Source organism: Rattus rattus, chromosome 1 (genome assembly GCF_011064425.1).
Source record: "Rattus rattus isolate New Zealand chromosome 1, Rrattus_CSIRO_v1, whole genome shotgun sequence".
In the NCBI taxonomy this organism is placed as follows: Eukaryota; Metazoa; Chordata; class Mammalia; order Rodentia; family Muridae; genus Rattus; species Rattus rattus.
In genome coordinates, this window is record NC_046154.1 from 248,102,125 (window position 1) to 248,119,117 (window position 16,993).

Consider the following 16,993-nt stretch of genomic DNA (forward strand, 5'->3'; position numbering starts at 1 on the left):
CCCACTGCTTAGAGAACTCTGTGCTGACAACGTATGAGGGCAGTCCCACCACCCTACAGGCCCACTATACAGAATAAAAACTACTGTTCAAGCCAGGCAGTGGTGGCACACACCTTTAACTCGTACTTGGGAAGCAGAGGCTCACAGATCTCTGAATTCAAGGCTAGTCTGGTCTACAGAATGAGTTCCAGGACAGTAAGGGCTACACAGAGAAACCCTGTCTTAAACAAACAAAAGAGGTGGGGGTGGGCGGGAAGGAAAGGACAGGGAAGGAACTGCTATCCCAGAGTCTGAGGTAGCTGTAGGATTGGTGGACCTCAGAGGCCACCCTATTGCCCTTTCCAAGATTTCAGGTCTACCAGACCCTAGGCCCCCTGGAGGGTCAAGCACTAAACAAGATGAGGAAGGGCCTTAAAGTTGCTATCACTTGGGGAGAAGGCCTCTGTCCTCCACCAATACGACAGTCCCTGCTTAACTGTGATTCGAGCAGAGTGTCCCCAGGGAGGGAGGGAACTGTTTTGGTGGTGTCTTATTTATGTAAATCAGACACTCCTTATCACATGATCACAGCCTGCAATCACTGCCCTCTAGTGGCACGTGGGAGCAATGGGCACCAGCTATCTATCAGTAGAGCACACAGAGGTCTTCATAACAGCAGTCCCCACTCCCCAGAGAAGAGCTAAAATTGAAGGCAAGGCAAGCATATCCTGCCTGGTACAAGGCTGTGGCCCATCTCTTCCAGATCTCACAGGGTACTCCCACTGTCTCCCATGGCCCTGTAGCCTATTCAGGCCTAGCTCCTGAGAGGTCTGAGATCCCACAGCTGTAAAAAACCTACCTTCTCCAGCAAACTAGGGTCAAGGAGGTTATCCCCAGAGCTGAGCTGTAGAGTAACAGCCAGAAGGGGTTTGCTTGCCTGCCTTGCCAAGACACCTGCAGCACTGTCCACCATAGCCTGCCCTGCCACCCACAGTGGGAGCTGCCCAGAAAGAAAATCACTAGGGGAGGGTAGCCATGTACTTGGACTCAGCCACCACTCTAACGTTCAGCACCATACCTCCTTCTTTGAGCGTTAGTCTCCTCCTGCCAGCCAGTAGCCTCGGAGGGCTCATTAGTGAGATAATGTGAGCAAAGCGAGGCGGATATCAGGGGACCAAAGCTGCGGTGTAAGTACAAACACAGTGGTGGGGAGGCCACAGAAGGCACTTAACCCAGTTTCTCTTAATTAAAATTCAAGTTCACAACCACCAATCTTGGAAAGAAAGAGGTCTCCAAGAAGCCAGGCAGTAGTGAACAGTCTGCTTGGCCTTTCCCTGCCCCACCTATCACACACTTCACTGGCCCTGTAGTGGGTTAGATGGGGAACCCTAAGAGGCTGGGACCTCCAGGAGCTAGTCTATCAGACTTTGTACCCTTGGCTGTCACTGAGTATGAGGAAAGGCCCAACCACAAACGATCTTCTACTGTACCAGCCCCTTACTTGTCAGTCTTAGAGGCTTAGTGGTATGCAGGCCTTCCCATCAGATCTGTGTCCACTTCACAAAGGAATGTTCAACTTAATTTTCAACACTCAGTTAGATAAACTGGGACTAGAGCAGCAGCTGATGGGAGTCTGGTCAACCTGAATACAGGGAAAATATCCCTGCACCCACCAGCCTGGGGCTAGAATAGCATTCTGAGAAAGAGGAGACTGGGGACTGGAGAGTACCATTCTGTAGTGGTGACTTCTCACCAGGCTTCTGGCCACCCTACAACTGGAACTAGACGCCAGCTCTGATCCTTACCAGAAGACTGATGAGCCCCTGACTGGACTCTATGCAGGCTCTCTTCTCATAATACTTCTCCCAAGCACTCCATCCCTATAGCCATCTATGTGAGCAAATACACAGCCACCAGAAATACGAGGGTCAGAAGATAAGCACACTCATGCTCAACTACAGTCTTGGGTCCTGTGAGAACATACCTGATGCTCTCCCTCTGGAGGCTTCTTAGAGGGCTGTGCTAATGCACGGCGAGCCCTGAATGGGATTCCCATCTAGTCCTCCCTAGATATAGCCACAGAAAAGGAGCCATAGGCTAAAACATTGTGAGGCAGCCAGAGACCTAGGCAGGTCCAGCCAGAACTGTGGAGTTCCTTTTCTTTTTCAAGGATTTGCTTAAGAAGGAGGCCTGAAGTCCCTCCCTTATGCATGAGGAAGTCTTGAGTTGGAGACCGTCAAGAACCTGCCTCAAGGAAACAGGAGTCAAGAGCCAGCATGGGTATAAGGTTGGGCTAGGAATGCCTCAGCTCAGACCTGGTTCCCCCTGCCTTCACCCTGAGGTGAACATGATTGGTCTTGAGAGCTGTGGTTACAGTTCTTCCCAAAACAGTCTTATTCTACCTGTTTATTTTATTTCGGTTTGCATTGATTTTTTTGAGACAAGGTCTTACTGTGTAGGGCAAGATGACTTCAAACAAGAGACATTTCTCCCTCAGTCTCTTGAGTGCTGGAATTACAGGTGTATACCATGTATGGCTTGACATGTTTAAATTCTTATTGATGATCAGGAAATATCCATTTGTCTCTTTCTCTTCCTTTTTAAAAAACAAACAAACCAAACACTGCTCATTATGTAGTGATAACAACTGTGGGCTATATGTGGATCTCATTGGACAGGATGCAGAACAGCAGCCCCTCTGTTCTTATCCCAGTCTCTGTGTGCAAAGGTCTGTGAATCCAGGTTCTGCATGGAACAGGGACAGGTACTACCTGCTGCTTTGCTCAGCCAAGAACCTGGAAGCCTTGTACGGAAAAGGCTACATTTGGGGCGTTGATGTGGATGAGCACTCAAGGAGATCTGGCTGGACCCTGGGGCTTAACCTGGCAAGGCAAAGGCCTTTCCCTCACCCATCCACCCACACCCCTGCTAGCTCACTGGCTTTGGAAGCCACAACAGAGGGCGCCAGGTGGGGCCTTGTAGCTTTTTACTGCCACGGGTGTCACAGCACTCCAGTAAATTGTTACCCTAATGGAGAGGACAGCCTTTGGAAACGAACTGTACAGAGAAGAGGGGATAAAATTAATGAGATAATAGCAGGGCCAAGGACCCTGCAAGCGCCTGCCCTCACGGCACGGCTCTGTAATTCCTTTTCTGCAATAGGAGCCGCAGATCTAAAGGCTTCTCCCATCCGTCCAGCAGGCCCATGCCGCCAGGAAATTTCATTAACGCTGGAAAATAGGAAAGGTATTAAGCGTGGATAATGAAGGCCAGGGAGGGAACAGTGCCTTAAGATAGTCTTCTTTCTCGCCTTTGTAATGGGAGGCATGAACTTTCCCTTCAAATCCATTTCTAATCCATTTGAAATACTACAGCAAATTATCTTTCCTTCAGCCCGAAAGCGGCCAGCCAATTTACTCCGAATAGAAGTGACAATGCCCCAGGATTTATCACCATAACCTTGACTACACCAGGGTGAGGCTGGGCCTCCCCTCTTACCCTTGGGGGGGCACACAAAGGATGGGGCAGGGGAAGATAACATTTTAAATGAAAAGCAGTGATAATGGGGAGAAAGACACACACCTCAAAAGTAGGTTTTTCTTTCTTTTTTCTTAAAAAGAAAGAAAGGGGGGGGGGAGAAGTGCTGTGTCCACTTCCTTATGAGCAGTGGAAACTTCCAAGCCTGAAGCTGACTGGCCTGGCAGAGAGGTAGTGATGTGGTTGGGGGTACTTGGGTGGCTAAGCCTGGCATTCCCTAGCCTTTATAGGATCTACACACAACAGGATACTCCAAATCTTGAATAAGCAGCAGCAGCCTGAGGTCAGTGGACAGGTATCTGGCCAACAGTTCTTCCTAACAACTGTCTAGACCCTCCTAGGCAGCCTGGCCTCTGCGACCCCAGACTCTGGGCACTATTCTCCTGACTCTGTAATCTCGTGCATGGGACTTCCACATGCAACACACCCCTCTCTCTTAGAGACCAGTGTGACCAGTACAGACCCAGTACAGTTAGTTAGTAAGGAGGCCAAGGACCCTGGAGGAGTCTCTGGGCAAGGGACAGTCAAGTGACATGCAGAGGCCCAGGTCACAGCCAAGTAATTCTAAACTTGGAAGCCTATACACACCAGGTCCGATGGCATCTTTGAAAAACAGATACTGAGATCAAAGCCAGGTCTCTACTGTGACTAGTGCTGAGGGAAGAGACTTACTCTAATAGCTGAGGCAAGTAGTATGGCTCTTATGGAGAAGAGGCCCTGAGTGGCAGGGGAAGGGAACTAAGATTCATTTCCTTCCAGCATACCAAACTGCACAGATAGAAGAAATCCGACCCCTAACAGTAAGGGTGAAGACCACGAAGAGTTCTACCCAGAACCTCCTGTCCCGCCCAGCTCTGCCCATACTCACTCTCTTGCTCTAAGCTGTCCACTTCCATCCCCAGTACCTTTTGCCTCCCAAACCTCTAAGAAACAAAGGCCTTGCTGCTTCCCCTCCAACCCCAGGCCTCATCTATTTGTCCTCTGCTGATGCCCTAGAGCCCAGCCTGGCTTCCAATGAGTCAGGTTAAGGGTCCCTTCATCCACTCTTCCCTGACCATTTGTTTGAAACTATACAGTTGATAAGGTCCCTTCACTTTCCTCAGTCTATGTATTTCACAAAGGGTCCACAGGGCTGGGCTGTTTAGTCCTTGCTAGTTATGTCCAGCAACCACCCCTCCCCAGTCTAAAAAGTCAGTTTTCCTAGAAAGTTGCAGAGCCTACGAAGGATTGTACTTCCTGATACTGGACCTCATGATGTCCCTCTGCCTAAAGTCATGATTAGATCTGGATCCAAGCTCAGGTATTATGTCCCTGAGGAAGCTTTTCCTCAATACCCAGTGACAGTGAGACACTCCCAGACTAGGAAAGACATGGGTTCTACCTAGCTATTTGTCTGTCATCTAGGACTCACAGGGGACAGGGCCTATGCTGTGTGGAATGTGGGAAGCTCTAGAAATCTGTGCTAATGGATACATGTCAGATGGAGCAGAGGTATATAGTATAGGGCTCCCAGGATATCTCAGGAAGGGCAAGGATCAGGGCATCTCTGAAAGCTCTAGTCAGTTACAGGCAGGGATAGCAGGAGACAGAACAAGGAGGACTTGCTAGAGAGGGCAAGGAGATCTGGCAAGCAAGGTACCCATCTGTTCATCAAAGGCTAAGCACCAAGGAAGCAATAGCCTGGGAAAGAAGAGGAGGAGGGTCAGAGGACACATGAGGGCAGAATGGTGACCCCACCACAGCTAGCCAGAGAATGTGGGACCAGGCTGCCCAAGCTGGTGGTGATGGAGCAGGAGTTAGGCAGGCTGGCTGGGGAGCAGAGAAAACAACCAGGGAAGCATTTTTCAGGAAATGGAGCACGGTTTTTGAAGCTCGGAGCTGAGCGATCGAGAGTGCGCAGTCAGCAGAAGAGGCAGCTTGCACGGCGAATCCCCAAGTAGGTCAGGCGGAGCCGCCGTGACAGGCACTAAACTGCTTAGCAGGGCTTTCCACCAGAAACAGACCGCCCCACCCGAGCCATTCAGCTCAGGAGAGTGAGCTAGTATGTGTGCCCATGTGTATGCAAGTACATGAGCATGGGTGGGGGAGGGGGTAAACACTCCTTTTCCCTAGTGCTGTCCTACCTAAGGGTTTCAGTGTCTGCACATCTTGGGCAGGGCAGCACGTGAAATGCTCTGGAAGACAGAAGCCTTGCTCAATAGGCTTAGCTCAATGACTTGGACAACTCAGCATCTCAGGTTCCCAAAATGGGACAGTCCTGGGAAGAAGAGTGCCAGAGCCATGAGGAACAAACAGAGCAGGGCCATGAGGTTTGGGGTGACTAAGAAGACTTATTATTATCTCTGGGGTACAGGTACCATGTACAAAGGAAAGGAAGGGGCACTCTTGCCCCAGAGGGCCACAGTGAGGGTAAGGATATGCATGGAGAAGGCTGACTGTGTGTACTGTACCAGAGGAAAGCACTCAACCTGGGACAGGTGAGATCACCTGGTAGGTGGGGATGCAGGTGGATGCTGTTGGTGAAGGAGGTGGAACAGAGTTGGCTAATTAGGGCCTGAGGCTGACCCATGAACTGGGCTCCAAGGAAGAGCTCTACTCTGTCACCAAGGACTCTTCGGGTGTCACTCCTTGCAGGATCCTGCCCCACCCCAGTCTCACACTCACACTAATGAGTAACAGTAATTCAGGGGCACCCCTTGCCAGCCCAGCCCAGTGGTGGTGGGTAAAGCTAATTGCACTGCCTCCATTACAAACACCACTGCCCTATTACGAGGGGCTGGGCGATTTTATGTACTTTATGTGCTCACATCTATTCAATTGGTATTTCGATCAATGGATACATTACAAGCTTTCCCTTTAAGAGCCTAATAAACAACAAGATGGAAAGTAAAATTCTCCATAAAATGACACTTTTAAAAATCCATTTCAGCTGAAGCCATTGGTGTTTTGTATGTTAGCTGCAAAAAACAGGTATTGCTAGGCCTTAATAGCCCTACTCAGAGTGCAGAGTTCAGCAACCTGGGTAAAGAAGCTGGAGCCCAGTGGCCAACACAATTATCCTTGGTGGTAATGGCTGGCACATACCACAGGCAATGCTCTCCATCCTCTGCAACTTGGCACCAGTTTTCCCACATCATCAGCACAGGACTCACTCAATACCGATGTGCCAGATACTGAGGGGCATGGCTAGGCCCTCAGGCATCCACGGGTCACACTATTTAAGTTGACCATAACAACGCTCTTCCACTATGCCATGGGAGAAGCCCTCCAAGACTGTATAGCAAATCCAGTTGGCTCCCTGTATGAGGGGAGCCTCCTGAAGAAGTGGCTTCTATAGCAACACCAGGGAAAGACCACAAGGCTCAACAATAAAAACTCATTAGAATTAGAAGGATGAGCAGGTAAATGTATGTGAGAAGCAATATCCTTCCAAGATTCAACAAAAACCAGGTGGAATACAGAAGAAAAAGTAGTAAGAACTCAGAAGAACTTCACAGCAGGTGTCGGGCCCACATGGGGGGCACAGAGGCACCGCCCCCCCCCCCCCCCCCCGGCAGCACTGACAACAAGAAACACGCACAGCAAGGCAGAGCTTTCCAAACTGTGCAAGAAGCAGAACACTAAGGAGAAAGCTTGGTTTTGAGGATGGTTGTTAGGGAAGGCTACAAACAGGACCTAGTATACTAAAGTTCACCTGAAAGAACAGTGTTAAGGAATGATTCCAAGGACAAGGCATCTATCTATTGGTAAAAAACAGAGAGCAGAACAGTCCTAGTGTTTAAGGAATGAAAGCTGAATCCCATATACTTGGGTGAGTTAAGGGAGCTCCTTTTTCTATTTCCTTTGGGAGACAAAAGAGAGTTAACCTACCCCATAAAATAAAACTCAGTCCAAGAAGGATTATAGACTTGGTTGTGACTTCCAAGTTTCTGGAAAGAAATATGACTATGGATAGACTAATTTTTCTTAAACAGGATACAAAGAGCACTATTCATAAAAGAAAAGAATGATAAATCAGAGCATTCAAAAGCACCCTCTCAGACTGCTGGTGTAGCTCAGCAGTAGAGCACTTTTCTAGCATGTGCAAGAGCCTAGCTTCCTCCCCAGTAATACAAAACACAAGTTTTACAATACAAGAAGACATCTAGGAGTAAGTATCCATAACATATACAGTACTTTGGCAAATCAATAAAAAGGCAAACACATACAAAACCAGGAAAAAGACCTGACGAAGCTCCATGAAGAAGGACCACCACAGGATGCTAACTAGTGTGGAAGGCACTGTGCACCATTTACTTGTCAAGATGTACAAATGAAGACCTCAGGGAAAGGGCTGGCAAGATGACTTAGCAGGTTAAGGCTCGTGCTGCCAAGCCTAACAACCTGAGGTCAATCCCTGGAACTCACACAGTAAAAGGAGAAAATAGAACACCACAAACTGTCGTCTGACCTCCATTTGTGTACACACACACACACACACACACACACACACACACACACACACACAGAGTGAGATGCTACCACATGCCAGCAGCATGGCCACATTTATGCTATAGTTGACTGTGCTGTGGGCGGGCAGCATAGGAGCTAATTGTCTCATCTACTAATTCTTTCATCCATCCCAAGGCTGAGCCACAGACGTGAAGGTTCTCTGTCACCTAAGACATGCCCAGCAAGGCTGAGAGCAGCTCTGTGGGCAGATGCCAAGGCAAAAAGTAACCAAGACACCCATCAATAGCAAAATGGACAAGCCATGAGAGAAAGCTAGTACCACACACAGCACCCTGGACAGCCTGAGGACCAGTGAGTGGTAAGGTACCTACCTCAGGTTGCCCCACAGAACGCTGCAGCATGGGTGCTTCAACAACAGAAACATGCTTTCTCCTGAAGCTGAGAGGCCCAGACCCAGGTGCCACCGACTGCTCTCAGGGGAGATCTCCCTTCCTGGCTCTAGAAGGAACCTTCCCACTGTTGTCACCTGGCTTTTCTACAGGTGTGCACCTGTGTCTCTTCCTTTTCTTATATGACACCAGTCAGACTGGATTAGAACATGTGTGACCCCTATTATTACTCACAACCAGATACATCTCCAAATAAGGTCACATGAGGGTCAGGGCTTTACCTTATGAATTCCAACGGGACACAATCCAATCCACAGCAAGGGGCAAAAAGAAGTAACTTTGTAGGCTGCTGCATGTTTCTAGTCCCAGGACAGGAGATCAGAGTGTAATAGGAAGCAGATGGGTGGGTTTCTGCGGAGCAGGGAAGGCTGCTCTATAGAAACTGATGCATGGAGTCTTAGGAAGCAAACTCCACAGCATAGAAAACAGGACCTTCTGCCAGATGACCTTAAACTGAAACTGAGGTAAAAGGCAGAGATGGCACCCTGAACTCTAAGAGGGCCCTACAACTCCATGAGAAACAGGCAAGCTAGACACGTGTGAGTAATAAACAAGGTTGAATTCAAGATCCAAACCAAACCTCAGGAATGTACATTTACAGTGGCAGTGGCCAACAAAGACAGGGCAGAGCAGCTCTGCAGGACATGTCCACCTCCTGGCTCCCAAAACTAGAATAGCCCTGCACCAGACCCTACAATAAATGGCCCAGCCAATGGCACTTGCCCTAGCCAGAGCCACTGCCATCACACGAAAGTGCTTGTGGGAAGAGGACTGCAGGAAGATGAAGAAGAATGGTGACCTTAAAATCAGACCTCAGGGGAGCTCAGCTGCCACACAAGCAGGGGGACAGTCCTCCTCTGAGACGGTTTCTTTGATGCAAATACCAGAGGACAGCATCAGGTGTGGAATAATTTGCTCTAGCAAAACTCAGTCCTGTTCTGTCACTCCTAATGATGACATACAAGGGCTATTCTAGCACTTCATGGCACTGCTGGCTCACTCTGCTAGGATTACCCAGACTTGGGACAAACAGCCAGGAGGAAGGGCTAGGTCATCCACCAATCTCCCTGTAGCTGAGACACTTGAGACCACAGGTCAGGACTGTCAGAGCTGTCCCTCCAGCTGCTGCTTAGGCTCTATGGTGAGGCCCTTACCCCGCCCAGGCCCAACCACCCTGACCCAATGTGGAGGGGAGGAGGGACCATAATTTATGCTCCCACCTATGCTTTATGGCTTTCTTAATTCAGCTCCTGCTACTATTAATGTAGTTAATGCTGAGATTATATCTATTTTCTGGCGTCAGGCAGAGATTTATTCAAGCCATTTTTCCGGTGGAGGCTCCCACGCTGTTAAATCAAGCACCTTGCCAATTAAGTGCTGACTTGGGAAGTGGACGCAATCTTAACAGGCATCCCACTGCAAATTACACAAGGGACTACAGCTTTGGGGAGGGGCGGTCACCCACCACAGGCACCCTGCTGACTTGGGGAAAGCCTTCAAGAGCCTGGCCTGGTACTGGCAGTTCAACATGAGTTGGGGTCCCAACCTACCCACACACCTGCAGGCTGACCAGGGTACCTGCGCCTGCTCCTGATACAAACTTCTACTCCAATCCATATACCAGGTCGATGATGTCACCAGCAAAACACACCTCAGGCCACCATGAGCCTTAGCTGCCCAGGAAGCACATGAAGTACTAAGACCTCCAAGAGCCAAAGCAAATACCAGACAGAGAGAGACAGGTGCTGTGGAAGTCAGAAACTGAAGCACCTAGGAGGAGGCTCTCCCACAAGAGGCCTCAGGGTAGAGACAGGATATCACCCAGATCCCACATCCCCAAACAAAGCATTATAAGGGGGTAAATACAAACAAGAGATGGAGAGGCAGGTGAAAGAGACAGGACAAAGAGGGCCTAACTCGAGTCCATGCCCCCTGGGGACACTTACACCCCATGGAAGTATCATTTTGTCGTGGAAGTATTGTAAAGATAGAGCTGCCAGCCCTGGCCACCCTCCTCCCCAGCATGATACAATGGGGTCACAGGGTGAGTCCACCTGGATGAGCACCTGACAGGGAGCACAAGAAACAGCATGATCCCTTCAGATAGTAGCTATCATGGGCACCTATCTGTAGAAGTGCCAGTTTCTCAAGTCCTAAGGTAAGGTCACTACCTACCAGACCCAGCCATGAGAGGTGGAACATGTTTTGAGGTAAGATTAGCTGGAGGATGATTTATGGGAAGTTAGATATGGTATTGATTATTTGAATGACACTTTACTACCACCTCTAAAAACTGGCTAAAAGAGGTATTTAAAACAGCATTTAATGATGTAAGACACCCAGGTGGCACTGAGTGACAAAGATACTTTTTTCTCCCTGTTAGAATAGCATCTCCAATTTTTCTGCTGTATATATGTCTAAAACTGTCTATTCATCCACAATAGGAAGAGGGACAGCCATCCACAAACCAGAAAGTCATTCCTGTCTGATTGTGATGCTCTTAGCCATAGGCCTATCACAATAGACAGAACGTTAGTCACCCAAACCAATAAGAAGGGTAAAGAAGGCAGACACTTTACACCTTCTAGATCAGGTTCTACCTCATGGAGCTCAGGAACAGAGGCAAATCCCAGTGTCTTGGAAGGCAGCCCCAATCTGAGGTCCACTAATTTCTCAGTAGGTACAAAGAAAATCCCATGACCAATGCCCTAGCCTTCTGTCAGCACCCTAACCCAAGGAGACTGCCCATGTGCAGTAGAGCTGTAGTAGTTTACTCCCATTGGAAGGGAAAACGCTGGGCTGCAAGGTTTCTACAGAAGGCTTGGGTCCAGGGCAGATTGGCCTCCCACTTGAGCTATCCCTCAAGCCTGCACTCAAGAGAACATCATCTGGGGCTAAGGAACCCAGGCATGAAAATTGCTCCTCTGCTGGGAAGGCCTTAGCCTCCATGTGCCTGGCAGCATATTCTGGAGAGCACCTCCCACTTGTGCACAGAGCCTCAAGGTCAGACACAGTTTCACTTAGACAAAGAAGCAAACGTGAAGGCAAGAGAGAGCATGTCACAGAGGGCATGAGCAAAGAAAAAGGAGGAAGGAAAGACACCACATGTAACCAGCAGGCAGTCACAGGACACACCAGACTGAGATTGAGTCAAGAGACACAGACATCCACAAAGGCCGGCAGGAGACAGAACCCATGAGGGGTGTCAGTGCAGAACCCTGAGCAGGGAGAATATGCAGGTTCTACTTTTGTATGGCTTATTGTCCTACCACCTCCCAATGTCCTCATGCTGGTCTATCTATCTTCAGTGCTTCACTAGAGGGACAGAGAGACCATGGATGACCAAGTGACACAGGGGAACAGATCATTGTTGCCTGCCCTACCTTCCTTCCGTCCCACAGGGCCTCAACATGGGACCACTCCAAGTCCAAGGCCCTGGACCTATATGTCCAGAAGACTCTTACTTGTACCTGTACCCCTAGCCTGGGAGCACAGGAGCACTGAAGTCTCCTAGGGAATTTTCATGTCTTGGTCATAGGGCCATTCCTGAGCTCACCCAGAAGCTATCACTCAGATGTGGAGTGACTAAGCAAAGGAACAGACCTGAGTGCAGAAGCTCCAGCTGGCTTCCTGCTCTGAGGCCAGCGTCTAGGAAAGGTACCTGTTGGGAAAGCACAGTGTTTATGGACTGCTTGTCAGAACACTAAAGAACAGAACAGTAGTAACCAATTCAGCCATCAGCACCAGTTGGGCCCTGGCACCCAAGGGGCTCAAGACTTGAGTCTTGGCTCTGTCCCACCAGTTAGCAAGGGCCGAGTTTAAAGATCTCTGAGAAGGGGTGGAAGAGACGGCTCAGTGGTTATGAGGACTTGTTGCTCTTGTAGAGGACCAGAGTTCAATTTCTGGCACCTACATGGTGGTTCCCAATGGCCTCTAACTCCAGTTCCAGGGACTCTGATGCCCTATTTTGGTCTCTACAAGCACCAAACATGCAACTGATACATACACACACATACAGGTAAAGCTCCTTATACATAAATATAATAAAGTAACAATAAACAAGAAGATCTCTAAGAAAGTGTTGCCTTCCCTTCCTGGGAATTGTGTATCCCTCAGGCATCTCCCAGCCTCAGTGTTAGTCAGGGGCGAGAAGCTGCCCTTCCAAGCTGACTCTCCTGCCAGTCCCTCCTTGAAAGGCTTTGAAAGGGTGTGGGCCTCAGCTCTAGTGGAAGCAGCAGGTGTCCGGCTCAGGAGGATGCCACTCAGCCTTGCAACCGAGGACACAAGCTCAAAGGCCTGCCTGCCTCAAACAGAAATAAATAACCAAGGCATGCTTTGAAATGACTTCCAAATTAAGAGTTGCATCCGTGCTGTCAAGCCCCTGCTAGCAACTTCTGTGGCACCTTCCGTGCAAAAACGTATCTCAGCCCATTTATTAGAATGATGAAGGCAAAGGGATCTAAAAATTGCACTCCTTCCTTAATGAGCAGCCGAAGGGATCGGTAAGCATAATTTCAGAAGCCAGTAATATTTTATATAATCGCCGAGTGGTTTAAATTGAAAACCCCCAACTGAATCAATATTTACTGCATTGAAACGAAATGAATAGTAATAAGTCACTAAGCTCCCTGTCCTGTTTCATAAAATAAAAAATTATAAAAATGAGCACAGGCGCAGGGAGGCCATCACATTAACTTTTACAGCACTTGGGGAGCTGTAACCGCCTGTTCTCATAAAATAAAATTCTAAAAAACCTGCCGGAAGAGGCCTCCTTCAACACCACGTGGGGAAGCGTGTTGGGGCCAGAGCAGGAGGAGAGGAAGACTCCAGGACTCATCCTCAAGAGCCCTCCCTGGGCCAAAGAGAATCCAAAGCTCTCCTGCTACAGACTGACACCTCGTGCTTGCTTAGCTCCCACACAGAGAAGAACTGCCTAGAATGCAACTCCTGTTCCCCACAGGCAACATCCTACTTTGGCTTCTTTACCTAAGTCTAAAATTTCAGAACATCAGATGGGATATAAGTGAGCAGTCAGACAGTGTACAGGGCCCAAACAGATTTGGTCAGGCCTGCATCTCTAACCAGCCTAGGAAGGGACATGAGTGAGCTGGCAGGGGTGGGACCCAGTCAATGTTCCTTGAGGTCTAAGCGTGGGATCACGGCTTAGAGCACAATGGTGCTAGCAGACAGCCTGCCTGCAAGGGAGGTGTGTGCAGAGTACACTGTGTGTGTGTGTGTGTGTGTGTGTGTGTGTGTGTGTGTGTGTGTGTGTGTGTGTGTGCGCGCGCGCGGGCGTGCATGAGACAGATGACAGGGGGAGCAGGTGGGACACACAGGGGGGACAAGCACAAGAATGGGATCCCTGAAGCCACAGCCTTCTTGTTTCCTCAGCCTCAGCCAATCCATGAGGCTGAAGAAGAATAGGGGAGGGGAGGGGAGGGGAGAGACATGGTGCTATAAAAAAACCTAAATGTACCCCCATAGCTTAAGAATAACCAAGCTTGAGTAAATGCTCAACATTATGGTCACCAGGGGATGGAATGAGACTGCCACACACTGAGAGTAGAAATAAAAACCCAACCGAAATTTTAAACAAAACCCAATAATAGTAGATATAAGGGGACAGAAAGGCTCCTACCCTCTGGAAGGAAGATGAGACAACTCCACATTCCTAAACACAAGTCTTCTCCACATTGCAGCAATCCCCACTACAGGAAAGGGACACTCAGGTGTGCACAGCTGCTTGGCAGCCTTCGTTTACACCTCTCAAACAAGAGTCAGCTCAATGCTCACCCATGGAGAATTCACATCAGTGTGGGATAAGCAAAAGAACGTACAGAAGCCACAGAGATGATGTAAAACAGATCCGTTGCTCTGTGCAAACAAAGTAAGGGACAGTTACGTATGTCTCGTTCCAACCCAAATTAATGAGTCCACAGGAAGAAAAGTTGGTTGGGGGGCTGGAGAGATGGCTCAGTGGTCAAGAGCACTGACTGCTCTTCCAGAGGTTCTGAGCTCAAATCCCAGCAACCATATGGTGACTCACAACCATCTGTAATGAGATCTGATGCCCTCTTCTGGTGTGTCTGAAGACAGCTACAGTGTACACACGTAAAATCAATCAATCAATCAATCAATCAATCAATCTTATAAGAAAAAAAAGAAAAAAGAAAAGTTGGATGGGAGCTGCTGGGTTTGGAGGCACTGGAAGAGGCATGAGACTGACTGGGGCAGCATACAGGAATGTGTCTCTGTACAGGAAAGCACTGTACATACAGCATTCAGCAAGACCCACAAATTCCTACATTTATAGTTCCAAGTTTCTCCACATGCCAAGAACAAAGTGGAACTCTACTGAGTAAGCTTGCATTTCTCAGTGCTTAGTTGAAAGAATGAAACTTGCATTCCAGGTGTGAACAAATGAACATCTAAGCACAAGCAGATACTGAGCAGATCAGAAATCAACATGGCTGGGCTGGAGAGATGGCTCAGCGGTTAAGAGCACCCGACTACTCTTCCAGAGGTCCTGAGTTCAATTTCCAGCAACCACATGGTGGCTCACAAGCATCTGTAAAGAGATCTGATGTCCTCTTCTGGTGTGTCTGAAGACAGCTACAGTGTACTTATATATAATAAATAAATAAATCTTAAAAAAAAAAAAAAGGGGCTGGGGATTTAGCTCAGTGGTAGAGCGCTTACCTAGGAAGCGCAAGGCCCTGGGTTCGGTCCCCAGCTCCGAAAAAAAGAACCAAAAAAAAAAAAGGGAAAGAAAAGAAAAAGAAATCAACATGGCGTGCTGTGTCACCCAGAACTAAATTTCAACACTACTAATACTTGGTCACAGGAAGCTTCTACACACTGCAAAGACTGGTCAAATGTTGGCATACCATAAGGGGCAAAGTTTTGTAAAGAAGTGACTGATTCAGGACCATAGAAGGGAAAGTCCAGGGTGAACCTGGAGCACCTTCAGTCCACTGAAAGTCAGTGTCCAGGGAATGATAAGGACTGCTGGGAAACCCAACCCAGTCTGAAGGATAAGACTAACTGAGGACCTAAATAAATAATGACAGAAACAGATTACAGCCGACTTAACAGTGTGAGTTCAGGACCACAGCATTATAAACAAACAAACACACACAAGCAAGGGGTCACTACTTACAGGCAGAGTTCCATCAACCCATCAGATGAAGGAGGGATTGGAAAATCACTAATAGATCCAGATGATTGGGCAGCAACAACACGACAGGGAGCATGAGTCTGCCAAGTCTTCACAATCTCCAAGCAGTGGATCAGAGTAACATGCACAACCCAGGCCAGCCAAGAGCTCCTGGACCATGTGGCTCCTCCACTGAGCAAGCCAAGAACACATAAGAACCTCTACAACATTCCCGCCCAACAACAAATCTACACGGATTCTAAAGAGACATTAAAAAAGCCCAGTAAAGGAGCAGTCCCACAACACCTGGGCCTTTACTCTCCAAGTACATGAGCACAGAGACCAAGTTAGGCCTCAGACATCCCTCCTGCGTAGAGACTTGTGCAGGACCACAAAGACAGTCCTTAAGAACCAGTAGTAAATGGGCAAAATGAAAATAATTGGTAGGCTTGGGTAAAGAATATTAGAATACTTTATTATTTCTGTGCCTTTTCTCTAAGTATAAACATCAAAATAAAAAAAAAAGTTATTCAAAGAAACTAAAAGTAAAAAACTAGTTAGGAAAGAACATGTGAGCCATGAACTAAGGTAACCTCTCTCTCCCTTTCCTGGGCACTACTGACACAGGAGCAAGGAGGAGGAAGCCTGTGGTCCACTGGGAGCAGAGGTGAGGAACAGATTCAAAACAGCTTCAGCCCTAGACTAGTACCACTTCTAGCCCAGGCCCAGCAGCTGTGGTTTTAGACCTGCGGGCAGCCATCAACAGGCCATCTCACAGGCCCAGGGGGCAGTGCAGAAATGTCAGCAGGGCCCTGCACAGGACAGCGGCTACATTAAGCCCATTCACAGCTATTATATCCACATTGTCACTGTGTAGCAAAAGCTGGGACTGGGCGCTGGCTGGCACTATCTAGGCCCTCTTGGCCCCTCCAGGGCCCCATAGTAATTCTCTAAAGCCAGACTCCTTACTACAGACCCAGCTGAGCATCTGCATTGGTAAACTTTGTGCCATCTCAAAAATCAGGGGTTGGGATTTAACTCAGTGGTGGAGCTTGCCATTTCCCCCAGCTCGAAAAAAAGAAAAAAAAAAAAAAAAGGGGGGGGGGGGGGGGTATTTGCCAGGGGGAGGGCCTTACCCAGGAAGGGAAAAGCCCTGGGGTTCGGCCCCCACCCCGAAAAAAAAAACCAAAAAAAAAAAAAAAATCCTCTGCTATGCCTGTGACCTTTCACATTCATGTTCAGGCTGGCTTCTGCTGGGCTGTAGCTTCCAGGTAGGCAGGTAAGGGAACACACAAGCAGTGATAAAAAGAGCAAGGCGGAACCTTTTAACCATCTGGGCTTTAAGTCAGGTTGTCAGGCGCTTCCAATCTAGTTCCTAAGCAAAGAGGAGTCACCCACCTGTGGCCTGCCTGCAACACCC

The 16,993-nt window shown here is 48.5% G+C and overlaps 1 protein-coding gene across 1 annotated transcript in view; it reads right to left on the minus strand.

The window, feature by feature from the left end:
* LOC116912820 (zinc finger CCCH domain-containing protein 3-like) overlaps nucleotides 1-12,231 on the minus strand; it is a 38,809-nt gene extending 26,578 nt beyond the window's left edge. The window contains exon 1 of the mRNA XM_032916998.1: nucleotides 12,021-12,231. The gene's annotated coding sequence lies outside the window, so the exon portion shown is untranslated. The remainder of the gene's footprint in view (nucleotides 1-12,020) is intronic.
* Between the last annotated feature and the right edge of the window lie 4,762 nt (nucleotides 12,232-16,993).